Source organism: Cetorhinus maximus, chromosome 23, assembly GCF_964194155.1.
Source record: "Cetorhinus maximus chromosome 23, sCetMax3.hap1.1, whole genome shotgun sequence".
Taxonomy (NCBI): domain Eukaryota; kingdom Metazoa; phylum Chordata; class Chondrichthyes; order Lamniformes; family Cetorhinidae; genus Cetorhinus; species Cetorhinus maximus.
This window is the reverse complement of record NC_135901.1, coordinates 34,551,395-34,567,179: the sequence shown is the minus strand read 5'-3', so window position 1 is coordinate 34,567,179 and position 15,785 is coordinate 34,551,395. Positions and strand designations below refer to the sequence as shown.

General features: G+C 43.3%; 1 protein-coding gene and 1 non-coding gene across 2 annotated transcripts in view; one reads left to right on the top strand and one right to left on the bottom strand.

The window, feature by feature from the left end:
- LOC144697491 (uncharacterized) overlaps positions 1-15,785 on the top strand; it is a 1,380,819-nt gene that overhangs the window by 365,105 nt on the left and 999,929 nt on the right. The window lies entirely within an intron of this gene.
- Positions 14,803-14,875, bottom strand: trnak-cuu (transfer RNA lysine (anticodon CUU)). Its single transcript has one exon. It is a non-coding gene; the product is annotated as a tRNA-Lys (tRNA).

Below are 15,785 nucleotides of genomic sequence, written 5' to 3'. Positions count from 1 at the left end.
TACATTCTGGAATGCGCATGCGTACGGCCTTGGCGGTCAGCACAGGGCACATTCTCTCCCGCTCTGAATGCTGGGTGACAGGTTCGCCATTGGGTGTCTATATTTTTGTATGTAAAATTATTTTTTATGATCCGATGATGACTGGAGAATTAGGGTCAAGATGTTAAATCAATTGACACAACAAAGTGCACGCGCCTCTACCATACTTCTGTCCTGTGTGTAATTAACAACAGAACAAGCTCCTACAGTTAGATAAAAGCAAAATACTGTGGATGCTGAAATCTGAAACAAAAACAAAAATTACCTACAGTTAGATATCAATTCACTGGATTCTTAGCAGGTGAGGTGAAGAAGTGATTTTTCCTAACATGCACTGAACATTTAAATTCCGTATTGTTAGTAAGAATGTGCCTATTGTGGATTAAATCTTTTGAATTTTTAAAGCTGGTTTGTTAACTAGTGGCCAAATTTTGCACGCATGAAATGCCTATATTTTCTCGATCAGATATGACTGCTGCTGTGTCAACTAAGCAGATGATCGAGTGAATCTATTTTCACATTCGGCTGGTGAATGATGTTTTCATCGTGTCACTTTACTCAGGAGTGTCCAGCTGAGACTTGAATCTCGAATCCTTCTGGAAATGAGTTCCATATTCTCATTCAAGGAAAAGAGAAAAGCGATGCTGTAAATCTATAATAGAAACAGAACATTTTGGAATTTGACACAGATCTGGGAGCGTCTGTGGAGAGAGAGACACATTTTTCATTTCAGGTCTATGACTTTTCAGTAGAACTGTACTGAATCAGTGCCCAAACCTAAGAACATAACTCTGGCTCTCAATCCACTGACATTCCATAAGACCATAAGACATAGGAGCAGAAATTAGGCCATTCGGCCCATCGAGTCTGCTCCGCCATTCAATCATGGCTGATAAGTTTCTCAACCCCATTCTCCTGCCTTCTCCCCGTAACCTTTGATCCCCTTACCAATCAAGAACCTATCTCTCTCAGTTTTAAATACACTCAATGACCTGGCCTCCACAGCCTTCTGTGGCAATGAATTCCATAGATTCACCACTCTCTGGCTAAAGAAGTTTCTCCTCATCTCTGTTCTAAAAGGTCTTCCCTTTATTTTGAGGCTGTGCCCTCGGGTCCTAGTCTCTCCTACTAATGGAAACATCTTCCCCACGTCCACTCTATCCAGGCCTTTCAGTATTCTATAAATTTCAATCAGATCCCCCCCCTCATCCTTCTAAACTCTAAATTCCCAAATATTCTGAGTATTTCCATCACTTTATGCTTTTATCCCTGGTTCAAGACGTTGCTTATGAATTTGGACATTGGATTTATTGGTGATTAACTCATATTGATTCCTGTCTATCCTCCAGTGGAAGCATTTTCCAAACCCTTTCCTGACGTTAACAGCTTCGATCAGGTCCTCTCTTACCCTATTTTCTAGAGAAAAGCTGTTTAACCTGTTCAATCGGTCTTGAATGTTATAACTTTCCAGTAAACCTTTCTTGCACCTTCTCTAGTGCTTCTAGATTCATCCGATAATATGAAGGCAGTGCGAATTGGAGTATCAAACTCATCATTGCCCTGCAAATGCCTGTATAATGGATGGATCGGTATTGCAGTGGGAGAGAGGAACATTGTTCCAAGTTGTTATTCGTCAAGCTGTATTTCAGCCATTTTCCCATCAGCAGAACTTAAGATGAAATGAACACATCCAGTGAAAAAATTTAGAAAGTTGGTGTGACTTTTGTTTGTACCTTGCTCACTCCAGTGTCCGGTAAATGCTGCTTGAAGGTTTAGTGACTGGGATATAAGCTACCTGCGTTTCCCTGAGTCTGTGCTCGGTGTATTGGGAAGTTTGGCCCGGGTTGGAGTATCTTGTGTCCCAGGGATGGGCAGTAACCCGCTGATTGAAGCGGCAGTCACCGCTTTCTGTTGGCAGCGGGTGATTGGAGAGTGCGAGGCCGGAATATTGCTGCTTTTCTGCTTTTCCCTGTCTCACTCACTGTGGAGCTGAGGAAGAGTGAATCAGTGATGGGTTTGTTTGGATCCAATAACTTCATAGATTTCTAAAAGGCTCGATGCAGGTACATGGTAGTTCCAAAAGTTCTTTCATTATATTGCGGATTAATATTCATAAAAATAGCTGTTTTGTAGGAACTGGCTGGATAACTGCAGAGCTGGCAATGTTTGGGGGATATTTTCTTGCAGCCAATATACCCAATGACAATCTGAAATTGAGTGATATTGAATGTGGACAAAAATCGTGACAATATCCAGGCTTGGGCTGACAAGTGGCAAGTAATCTTCGCACAACACAAGTGTCAGGCAATGACCATCTCCAACAAGAGAGAATCCAACCAGCGCCCCTTGATGTTCAATGGCGTTACCGTCCCTGAATACCTCACTATCAACATCCTGGGGGTTATCATTGACCAGAAACTGAACTGGATTGGCCAAATAAATACTGTGGTTACAAGGGCAGGTCAGAAGCTAGGAATCCAGTGAATAGTAAATCACCTCCTGATTCCCCAAAGCCTATCCACAAGGCACAAGTCAGGAGAGTGGTGGAATTCTCTCCATTTGCTTGGATGAGTGCAACTCCCACAACACTCAAGAAGCTTGACACCATCCAGGACAAAGCAGCCCGCTTGATTGGCACCACCTCCACAAACATTCACTCCCTCCACCATGGACTCACAATAGCAGCAGTGTGTATCATCTACAATGTGTACTGCAGGAATTCACCAAGGCTCCTTAGACACCATCTTCCAAACTCATGACCACTACCACTTGGAAGGACAAGGGCAGCAGATAGATCGGAACACCACAACCTGGAATTTCCCCTTCAAGTCACTCACCATCATGACATGGAAATTATTGCTGTTCCTTCACTGGAACTCCCTTCCTATCTGCACTGTGGGTGTACCTACACCACATGGACTGTAGAGGTTCAAGAAGACAGCTCACCACCACCTTCTCAAGGGTAACTAGGGATAGACAATAACTGCTGGTACAGCCACCGAACCCCACATCCCATGAATGATTTCAAAAAACATGGATGATTTCGAACCACAAACCCTTTAGTTAGCAGCTGACCAGGGAGATCACTCTTCATTTCCCTCTGATTCCGGTTCGGGAAGAGTTTGATACAGTAGATAGGAAGAAACTGTTTCCACTGACGAGGGTCAGTGACCAGAGGACTGGGATTTAAGATAATTCAAGAAAGACAGACTTCATTTATATAGCGCTTTTCCCGACCAGCGGACGTCTCAAAGCGCTTTCCGGCCAATGAAGGACTTTTTGAAGTGTTGTCATTGTTGTGATGTAGGAAACATGGCAGCCAATCACCACTCAGCAAACTCCCACAAATAGCAATGTCATTATGAGCGGATGATGTGTTTTGTGACGTTGACTGAGGGATAAACACTAACCAGGACACATGGCTGTGAGATCAAGCACCTCCTCATTTTTCTCAGTCGGTATATACAATCTAATTCCCCTTGCTGTACAACCTGTTACAGAGGCTGTTATGGAAAAGAGGGAAAGGTTTGCTACAGCTATACAGAGCCCTGGTTAGATCACACCTGGAGGACTGGGTATAGTTCTGGGAACGGCATCTTATTAAGGATCAATATTTGCCTTGAAAATTTCAGTGGAGCCGCATTGATGAGGCTGGTGGGTTTTGGAAATTGAAAGTTGTACATCCGCAGCTTGCAGCACTATTTCACCTCACTTTTCACTTCATGTTTATGTCTAACACACTCGATGCTGTTATTGGCTGAACGAGTCTTCTGTGTTTTAACTAAACATGTTATTACTTTGGAAGGAAGAACGGGGAGAGACAATATAAATTGCAGGGTTCCAGGGAAAAGGTCGGGTCATGGCAGTGACAGGACCGGCAGAATGCGCACTTTCCCTGCTGTAACCATTCTATGATATTATACAAATAACATTACCTGAACAACGCGTGGCCTAGCTGTGGACCAGCCTTTAATGTGATGGATTTGAAATCCCGTGTTGTTTCCTCACGGAGGTTCGAATCTTGCCAGCTGTGCATCTCATTATTTCTGATCTTAAACGTTTGCCTTCAGAATTCAATCTCATTCAACTGGAGAAAAAACGCACCCGTGTTCTTTTTTTTCCGTTTATTTATCAACCTTCTGAAAATCAGCAGCTCTAAGTCGAACAAAAACGGGGCCAAGTTGGTGACATCCTTGCTTTCTGGGTGTTTGTCTCTCCTTAGGCCTCTGTCACTCTCGGTGTATATGTGTGTCTGTATTTCTCTGTTTGTGTCAATGTGCTTCAGTTTCCCGAGGGGGTGAACACACTTTACCAGCAAAAACTTTATTTACTTTAGTTGTGCAACTTCATATTGAAATGTTACTGAGAGAAATATCATGGTGAAAGATGCAACAGGAAATTGTGTCTTTCTCTGACTGGGCTACCACAACAACTTATATTCATAAAGCGCCTTTAACCTGTAGAAATGTCACAAGGCGTTCCCCAGGATCATTATATTACAAAGTGAGACACCGAGCCACATAATCGGTCAGATGACTAAAAGCTCGGTCAAAGGGGGAGGCTTTAAGAACTGTCTTAAAGGAGGAAAGTATCGATTTCATGTTCCAGTGAACAGCAATGGTTCTTCTCATTGTTCTTCTCATAAGTGACTTATGTTCAACCTGAACAGACCATTTGGTCGGATAAAACTGTCACTGGTGAAGAGATCAGGAATGAAAAAATGCCAAAAGTAGCCTCCATGATCTAAATTTCCAGTCTGGTTAGCAGCTTCCCTGATGGCCGACTGGTTAGGGTTCAGCACTTTCACCACCGCAGCACAGGTTTGATTCACTGTCAGGGAATTGAGATTTACTGCTCTTGGGCTAACTGTCTTCCTGGCTGAAAACAACACAGAACAGCTCTGTCGGAGTCAGGGGAGTGAGAGTTGAAGTTTCACATCAGAGCTGGAAATGTCTCACGTGCAAAAGTCGAGAACAAATCCAGAGGGAGTGAAAATAAAAGAGAAGGGCTGTGATAGGTTACAAAGCACTGACTATGGAGCTGGTGGTGCACGGCAGCATATTATTCCTGTATTACCCATGTCACAAGCAGCTCTAATTTGCTGATTTATACTAGGCCCAACATTACCACTACAGTTTGGTAGCCTATAAACAACTCCCATCAACGTTTGTTGCCTCTCGCTGTTTCTTAGCTCCATCCAAACTGATTCTACATCTTGATTCTTCCATCTAAGATCTGCTCTCTCTAATGTGCTGATCTCGTTCCTTAGTAACAGCGTTACTCTGCCTTCTTTCCCTTTATGTCCATTCTTCCGAAATGACGAATATCCTTGAGTATTCAGGTCAATTATTCACACTGCTCATTGAAAGCCGAATGGCCTCTTTCCTTTCTGTAGCTTTGTGTCATTTTGTGCTTCCTAACACCCCAGTTGCATCTCTTTAAGTTATTTTGCCATTTTATAACTCAATCTAGTGAGATATGCTTCCTGCCCTTCTATGCAACGCTTTGAATTCAAGACACTGAGCAAATTCACCGAGCTTTCTTGTCATTTCTAGCACTGAATTTGAAATCAGACTAGTGCAACGGCAATTAAATTGTCTCAACCATTCACATGAGCTCACCCCATCACTTTTATCACGAGCCTGTCATGTACCTTCTTGCAGTACTTTTACTGAACAACATAAGCCCATCCCAGCTCCGCTTTCTTAATCTTGAAATCCAGTGTGAAAATATGAACAATTTCAAACCTCAACAAAGTGCACAAGACTGGAAGGAGAGTGTGACTGTGAATAATTGACACTGTGCACATTCCTGTTATCAGCATCTGGGACAATCAGGAAATTGAGACCTTGTAAACCCATCCCTTCTCAAATCCTCATGTCTTACATTCCCTGGTCCTGATTTCCAAGGAAAGCTTGGCTTCGCGATCTGTCTGTGTCTGCACTGAGCAGCTAATTGACCTGGGAGCATGACGGGCAGAGGGAGCTGGAGGCGAGGCAGGGACAGAAGCAGAAATAGGTGCGACTTTTTTTTAATTCATGGGATGTGGGTGTCGCTGGCTAGGTCAGCATTTATTGCCCATCCCCAAATAGCCCTTTTTCCAGAGGGTATTTAAGAGTCAACCAAATTACGGTGGGTCTGGAGTCACATGGATTCCAGGCCGGGAAGGACGGCAGATTTCTTTCTCTGAAGGAGATTAGTGAACCCGATGTGAACCAGCAATGGTTTAATGGTCATCCTGAGATTTATAATTCCAGATTGTTGAATTCCAATTTCACCATCTGCCATGGTGGGAATGGAACCCGGGTCCCCAGAGTATTACCCTGGTTCTCTCGAATCCCAAATCCAGTGAAAGTACCGCAGCCTATCCCCAAAAATGACAGTGTTTGGAATTTGATGTGTGTCAGTTACTTTCAGTGATGAATTTCTGCCGTGTGTTCCCTTGTCCATTTCACAGGAGCCGCGGCGATGAGGTTGGTGGGTTTTGGAAATTGAAATTTACACAAGAGCAGCTTGAACAGCAGGTTGAACAAGTGCAAGCTCAAATTGACAATCAATATAAATTGCTGTGAGGAAAAAGGCAGGATTATGGAATTAGTTAAATTGCTCTTCCACAGAGCTGGCACGGACAAGATAGGCCGAATGTACTCCTTTTCTGCTGTAGCCATCTATGATTTTATACTAATAACATTACCCTGTGCTTTGAGTCAGTCGTTGTGGCCGAGTGGTTAAGGCAATGGAGTCCAAATCCATTGGGGTTTCCCACTTCTCATTATTCCTGCTTTTAACTCTGTGCCTACAGAGTTAATTATCAGTTAAATTGAATCAAATCCATCCAAACACTCGGAAGTTTTCCTATTTCTGTTCATTCACGAAAACATTCACGGATCTTGCAGTTGGAAATGGAACAAAAACGGAGCCAGGCTGGTGTCAGGCTTCCTTTCTGGGTGCTTGTCTCTACTTAGAGGTGTATATGTCTGTGTGTGTTCCTCTGTGTGTGTCAATGTGGTTCAGTTCCTCATTTTTACCACCCAAACATTATTCACCCCTGTCCTGCGTCTTCACATTAAGATGGTACAGAGAAAAAAAGAGCAGCTTTGAAAGATGCAAGAGGACATTTCTTTCTGGTTCTTTTTGAGTGGAGACTATTCAGTTACTAAATGCCCGGATGTTACAAAGCGGAGGATGGTTCAGGCTTTCACATGATATTGTTAAGTAGCTGAGAATGCTCGATGGGCCGAAAGGCCTATTCCTGATCATATTTTTTCCATACACTAATTCAGTGTCGATGCTGGTCAAGGTAATCACTGTTGCTGCTCTGAATGTGGTAGTGAGTGGCCGAGAGGACGAAGGTGCTGATCCAGGTTCCTGTGATTTGGACTCCGCTCCCGCGGGTGTTAAACTTTCTGCTTGTTTGTTGTTTGAGACACTTCCAAAAAAAATCCTCTGTGCGGCCAAGTGCAGTGTTGCCTTTTGGTTGGAGGAATGGGGAGGGACAGTCTAAAGGTGGTTGGGGCAATGGCACAGACTGGAAGTCCTTTTTCGCTGTTACTCCCTGTATCCATTCTATTATTTTATACAAACAACAGCACTCTTTCACTAAGTAGCTGTGGCCAAGTGGTTCAACTGATTGATTGGAATTTTAGTCGGAGTTCCCTGACGCAGGTTCGAATCTTGCTTTTGCTGCATTCCTGATTTTAACTGACGGTCTGCAAATTAATTATCGGCTAAATGTAAGAAAAAGCATCCAAATACCCCCGTGTTTCCTATTTCCGTTCGTCTGCTAACATTTCCTAAATTTACATTCGGAAGTGGAAGAGTAATTGTCCACTGCTGATCAACCAATCACAACTGCTCTTTGACAGCAGCACGCCAGGCCGAATGGCCTCTTTCTTTGCTGTAACTTTCTGTAATTTTATGTTTCCCAACACCACGGATGCTCTTTCCCAGTCATTCTGCCATTTTATAATCCATTTTATCAAAATGTACTTTGTTACCTTGTGTCCTGTCCTTCTGAAGTCAAGACCCGGTGTGAATTCAGTGAGAAGTTTTCTTGTCATTTCCAGCAGGAGATTTGGAACCAGACCAGTTGAATGTCAGTTTAAATAGAACCATAGAACCATAGAAAAGTTACAGCACGGAAGGAGGCCATTCGGCCCATCTTGTCCATGCCAGCCCGAGGACACCCAGGTGCCCTTTCTAATCCCACCTTCCTGCACCCGACCCATAGCCCTGCAGTTTACAGCACTTTAGGTGCAGATCCAGGCACTTTTTAAAAGAGTTTAACGTTTCTGCCTCTACCACCAACTTGGGCAGCGAATTCCAGACACCCACTACCCTCTGCATAAAAAAGTTCTTCCTCATGTCCCTCTTACATCTTCTGCCGCTTATCTTGAACCTATGTTCTCTTGTTCTGGAATTCTCCATCAAGGGAAACAATTTTATCCTGTCCACTCTATCATTCTATGTCCCACATAATTTTGTACACCTCAATCAAGTCACCTCTCAGCCTTCTTTGTTCTAAGGGAAATAACCCCAACCTATCCAATCTCTCCTCGTAGCAGCCCCATTTGTCCAAACATATACCACCTCAAATTGAGTACACGGTGTTGTATTTTTGACAGAAAGAATGAGGAGAGACAATATAAATATGAGTTGCTGTGGGGAAAAGGCGGGGTGTGGAATTACAGGAGTTGAGTTGCTCTTCCAGAGAGTTGGAATGAGAATGACTGTCTGATGTAGCTGCCTATGATTTTATATAAACAGCAGTGATGTTCAAGCCGGTCCTGTGTTCACGGCGGAGTGGATAAGGGGATGGGGTTGGAATCCTGTGGGGTCTCCTCACAGAGGTACAAATACTCCCGGCTCCAGTTCTCATTCCTGATTTTGATAAGGTGCCAATGGAATTAATTGTTGGATAAACGGAATCAAAACCACACAAACAACCCGGTGGTTTCTTCTTTCTGTTCGTCTGTGTGAGTGTCAATTTGATTCAAAAACAAAAATATCTGTAAAATCTCAGCAGGTCTGACAGCAACTGTGGAGAGGAATACAGTTAACATTTCGATCTGTATGACTCTTCATCAGAACCAAGAAATATAGAAATGAGGTGGAATATGATTCAGTTCCGCAAGGGAATGGACACATTTTTAACAGAACTAACTTTATTCACATTAGTTGTGCAACTTCAGATCAAAAATATCAGCGTGAAAGGTACAAGAAGAGTTTGCCTCCTTCTTTGTGTGCCCATTACAACAACAACTTATATTTAGATAGTGCCTTTGACATAATGAAACCTCCAAAGATGGTTGACAGGATTATATAACAGAGTCTGACACTGACACACATAAAGAGATGTTAGGCCAGGTGACCAAAAGTTGGCCAGAGAGAAGATTCTTAAAGGAGGAAAATGAGGTGGAGGTGGAGAGGAAATTCCAGAGCTTGGGGCTTCTGCAACTGAAACCATGGTCACCAATGGTGGAGCGATTCTGATTGGGAATGTACAAGACGCCAGAATTAGAGGAGCACAGACATCTTGGAGGCTTGTGGGGTTCGAGGTGGTTACAGAGGTAGGGAGGGGCGAGAACAAGGAGGGAATTGAACACAGGGGTAAGACATTTTGAAGTAGATACATTTTCTGACCGGGAGCCAATGTAGGTCAGCGGGCAGAAGGTGATACGGGAATGGGACTTGCTGTGAGTGAAGACACGGGCAGCAGTTTTGGATGACCTCAATTTGCGGAGGAGAGAATGTCCACTTACATTCCAGAACTGACATTCTGCTGGATCAGCTCTGCCCTGTTTCCAAGACTAATATTGATCCTTTATAAAGTGCCGTTCCCAGAACTATACACAGTCCTCCAGGTGTGATCTAACCAGGGCTTTGTGTAGCTGCAGCAAACCTTTCCCTCTTTTCTATAACAGCCTCTGTCACAGGTTGTACAGCAAGGGGAATTAGATTGTATATATAGACTGCGAAAAATGAGGAGATGCTTGGTCAGAATCAACTTCATTTAAATATTCAACAGGAAATCAATTTCATAAATAATTATTTCTTTTTATTTTGAAGGCAACATATGAATCCCCAGTCCAACTCTCCGTGTCATTGAGTCAGGGAAACTTTGTTAATTTTCACACACTGAGCATGGACACTGCAGGAGATCCTGCACCTCTTTCAATATTGTTTTCCTTAACTCAGAGTTTTCAAAAGGGAATTGGACAATGACTTGAAATGGAAGATAAAAGCTGCAGGGTTATGAAGGAAGAGAATGATATTGGAACTAAGTGGCTCTTTGAAGAAAGCACACACCCGATGGGTCGAATGGCCTCCTAATGAGCTGTGTCAGTTTACAATTAGATCAATTCCTCTGCAAAATTCCATAATGTCCCACCCAAATTCTATTCCTGCAAAACAGGATCTTGCAGTGCAGCATGTCTACACAGTTTGAAATTCTATACAACTCCCTTTGGCTTTTTCACGTAAATTGTTTCTGTGCTGTAGCGGCCTCACCAGCAATGTCCACATCTCATAAGCAAATAAAGAAACAAATAGTTGTTTCACATGCGCAAGGTCATCGGTTCGAAAGCTGGCAAAAATCTTATCAAAACTGAATAATCCAATTGCAAGAAGTTGCACAATTCCTGTTTGGTGCTAAATAATAGCCGAATACATTATCTCACAGCCGTGTGACATTGGCACTTCCCCATATTTTGAATGATTTTCTCCAAAAGGCACGGTTATGAGAAAGAGACAATAAATCAGAAGAATTGCAATAAGTTAGTTTGCACATGTGTGAAGTGTTGAATGACCTGCTGATGTGCTCTGTCATGTTATGATTCTAATGTCAGATCAATTTCTCTGCTGCATGGCTATATTTTACAGCCGAATTCTATTCCACAAAACAGGTTTCGGAAGTGCAGTAAGTGCAGTTTGATATTCTAAGTCAGTCCCCGTGGTTCTGCACATTGTTTCTGTAGTGTCGTGGTTATCACATACACGCAAAAGGTCCCCTGCCTGGAAATGGGTACAAACACTGTCGGGATTTACACATCTAAGTGTGAGGGAAAGTTCCATAATTCACATTTGTTGTTGAATATTAACTGAATATAATATCTTGCTGCCACATTAAATTTGCCCTTCACCAATCCTCAAAAAGCATTCTCAAAATCAGGAGGGATGAAACTGACTCGGCACAAAAATAACAGTTTCTTTAGTCAACAACAGAAATTAATGAGTTTACAAATGCAAATTCACAGTTACTTGCTGATTGAAAGATGATAACTAGTGTCATCCAGAGAGTAGCGTCATCCAAAAGCCAGGCACAACTGATACTGTGATTGAACATGAGGGAGTGGGAGAGATGGTACATAATCACTTTGTATTGCTCTTCATCATGGATCTTCATTCTTTCATGAGCATTGCTGACCAGCATTTGTTGCCCATCCCGAATTGCTCTTGAGCTGTTTAACTTGTTAAACCGTTTCAGTAGTTGAGAGTCAACCACATCACTGTAGGTCTGGAGTCACATGCAGGTCAGACCAGGTAAGGACGACAGATTGAATTCCCTAAAGGACTGGTGAACCACATGGGTTTGTACGGTAATCAATGATAGTTTCATGGTCATCATGACTGAAAGTACTGAGGACATGTCTGATCATGAAAAAACTGTATTGTAAGTTCGATATGAAATGATTTGCGTAAGCAATTACTGTTTGTATCGAAAACTGCAGAAGGAACCATAGTCAAACTCTTCATTTCATTGGTAAGGGAAATGGTAAGGCAAACTGCATGGATTCTGCAGAAACTCCTTTTTCAAGAGAATTTGGCAATGGTTGAAAGGGAGAAAATTTTGATTTCTGGGAAGAGAGAAGGAAATTGGGACTAATTGGCAAGATCTTTGTAAAAAGCTGGTATAAATAAAATGGGTGGAAGGTCCTCTTACTGAGCTGTGCCATTTGATGATGACATTGTTGATCAGTCTGTCTCCAGCATTCCTAATGAGAACAGCCGAATTCCATTTCTACAAAACAAAGACCCAAAGTGCTGCTGCATGACGTCACCGCTTAACATTCCAGACAGCTCCATTGGGATCCAGGCAGGGAAGTGTCCCTGTAGCGTTGTGGTTACCCAGCTCATTTCGCATGTTCAAGTTATTCCATTCGATGCTAGGAGAAAACATTATCATCCAGCTGTGTGGAAAAGTTGCATCGTTCCCCTTCCTGTTTGCTGTTGAATGTGAGCTGAATGCTGGATCTTGCAGCCACATTAGATTCGCTCTTCTCCATTTCTGAAGGTAACATTCAGCAAAATAAGAAGATGTTACCGCTGGCAGCGGGTGATTGGAGAGTGTGGGGCTGGAATATTGCTACTTTTTCCTGTCTCACTTACCATGGAACTGAGGAAGAGTGACTAATTGATGGGTTTGTTAAAATCCAATAGCCTCATCGATCTATATTTATTTAGATGGGGGTACATGATGGTTCATTTTCTTTGTTAGATCTGAAATGAATATCCATAAACAAAGTTAGATGTGGGAACTCAGTGGGTAAAAGCTGAGTTGGCATCGTGGGGGTGGGGGAAGGATTTTCTCGTGTTTTCAGAGCCCCAGAACGTGAACGAGTAATGATGGGGAGAAAGATGAGAAAGCTTTGTCTCTGGGTGATCTTAAACCACCAACCTTTCAGTTAACAGCCGAACGTGCTGACCAATTGTGCCACAGAGACTTGGTGAATGGGCAGATGTTCTGTAAGATATCCTAAACCAGCTCAGCGAGTTTAAGCTTCAGATTGCCGCGACTGGAATGACAATTATTTCCTACCAGTTATGCTCTACCTGATCCCACCCACTACAGACATATCCATGTCACCGGGAACCAGCTCTCCTACAACCGGTGCCGTCTCCCTTCAAGCCTTCATGTGTTTGTCTGTTACCAACTATTCCTGAAGCCGATAATTCTAAAGGGTTTTCTCTGTTACACAGCGAGTGGTCAGGATCTGGAATGTGCTGCCTGAGAGTGTGGGGGAAGCAGATTCAAACGCGGATTTCAAAAGAGAATTGGACAGAAAATGCAGGTCTCCGGGGAAAAGGCGGGGGAGTGGGACCAGGTGAGTTAATTTCCAGAAGAGAAAGAGATCTCCCTTTTCAGACAGAGTTAAGGAGGTTTTTTTTCCCTCTCAGAGGCTCATTAGCCTGTGTAATTATTTTCATCAGGAGTTTGGTCATTGGATTTACACAAGGCAGAATTAGACAGGTTTTTGATCGATAAGAGGGTCAAAGGTTATGGGGACAGGGAGGAAGATGGAGTTGAGACCACAACCAGATCAGCCATGACCTTAATGAATGGTGAAGCAGGGTCAAGGGGCTGAATGGCCTTCTGCCCCTGAGTCCTTTGTTCCTATGGGTCGAATGGCCTCCATCTGTGTGCAGCCTTAGCTCTGATTCTCTGACACGATGAGGCGCACGAGAGGCAAATAGTCAACTCCTGCTCCTATTTGTTATGTTCTATTTTGGAGCTGTTACCACCCAAGGCAATGGTTAGTTTACCTTTGATAGTGGCAGTGTGGCCGGCTGGGTTAAAGTGTTTTGTTTGGGCTCTGTTCTCTTCGTGGGTTCGAATCAAAATTTCAGTTAATTTATTCTTTCAGTCACTTCACCTCAGCATTGGCTCTCGGCCGTCGATGTATTAAGATCTTCATCTTGGCAGGAAGAACAAGGAGACGCAGTATGAATTGCAGGGTGACTGGGATGCCCTCTTTCTCTGTTATAACCTTTCTGTGATTTTATATGAAGAAGATTAATGTTGATGCGATGTCTGTAATTGTGGATGCGTGGTTAAGACAATGGATTTGAAATTTACTGAGCTCTCCCCGTGTAGGTTTGAATCCCGCCTACCTCGCTGTCTGCTGTCCCTTACTTTAGGTGAATCCAGAATTAAAATTAATTATTGGTGAAACGGAATAAAACCCTTCCAAACACTCCCGCGTGTTTCTCCTGCTCCTGTTCCGCGTTTCTTCATTTCCATTCATCTGCAAGCATTCACCAAATCTGCAGTCTGAAATGGAACAATTATTGGACATCCTTATTTCTGTGTGTGTGTGGCTCCTTTGACCTCTGTCACTCTCGGTGTATATGTCTGTGTGTGTGTCAATGTGTTTCAGTTCCCTGAGGGGGTGAACACTTTTTTACCATCACAAACTTTATTCACATTAGTTGTGCAACTTCATATTAAAATGTTATGGTCCCCCTCCTTTTCCCCGCAGACCTGCATTTTCTGTCCAATTCTCTTTTCAAATCCGCGATTGAATCTGCCTCCCCCACACTCTCAGGTAGTGCATTCCAGATCCTAACCACTCGCTGTGTAACAGAGAAATCCCTTTAGAATTGTACACTTTATGTGATGTTGCCTCTCCTCATTCTTCCGACCAGCATGAATCACTTCACACTTACATGCATTAAATTTCCGGTTCATTTTAACAGTTTACACGAGGAATTCCTGTGCACTGTGACAGTTTACACAGCGGTAAGAAAAATAGTTTTCCTCTGCTTAGGAGTTGACCCTGGGCTTCGGGGGTGAAAGCACCAAATCCAAAGCACGAAACTCTCCCAGACTTCCAGTGAAGCGAGAGGCAGTTTTCAATCAGAAACCAGCGGCTGTGATATTTACAAAGCGGGATGGAGAAAGACTCAGTTTGAGCAGTGACACTGCCGGAGGAATGGAGAGCTAGGGATGACCCATGAAAGCAGCAAAGCTTTAAAAAGCGGTGACACCCGGCGTGGGGCTCGAACCCACGACCCTGAGATTAAGAGTCTCATGCGCTACTGACTGAGCTAGCCGGGCATGCACATGCTTTGCTCCCTATGAGAAAATTCAGGGAGATCAATGTTACTTCCTCCCTGGAACGTCAGCTTCTTCTGAATTTCAAAGTGTGGAAGGTAATCGACCTACAAAAGCCCCAAGGTTGCAATGCATTCCTCTCAATCATCAATAACATCATTCACATTTTCTGTTTCTTAGTTGCATCTCCTTCCAAACCTTTCACACTCTCTCTTGCATCTTTTATCCTGACAGTTTTCTTTTTGACATTTTAATATGAAGCTGCACAATTAATGTGAATCAAGTTCATGAAGTGAATATGTCTTCATTCCCTCGGGGATCTGAACCACATTGACACACACAGAGGAACACACACAGACATACACACCGAGAGTGACAGAGGCCAAAGGAGAGACAAACTCTCAGAAAGCAAGGGTGTCACCAACTTGGCCAATTATTGTTCCATTTCAGACTCCAAATGTAGTGAATGTTTGCAGATGAACAGGAGTATGAAACACGGTGGTGTTTGGGTGGTTTTCTTTTGCATTTGACTGATAATTTATTCTGCAGTCAGTTTGTGTCAATCAGAGATGAGAGGAAGGAGAGTTGGCAGGATTGGAACCACGTGGAAAAATGCCTGAACCACTCGGCCAGGACAACTGGGTAAAGGCTGCATGTTGTTTGTTTAAAATAATAGAATGAATACAGGGAGTTCCAGTGAAAGAAGGTCTCCCAGTCCGTGCCATTGTCCCACCTTTTCCCAGTCACCCTGGGATTTCCTTTCCACTTTCTCTCCTCATTCTTCCAACTGAAGTAAAGCACTGCACAGCTCAGCTGCCCCTTCACCACACGGAGAATTTTTTGGAAGCGCCTCAAACAACAAACCACTAGAAAGTTTGGCAGCGGTGGGAGGGAAGCCCAAATCATCAGAGAG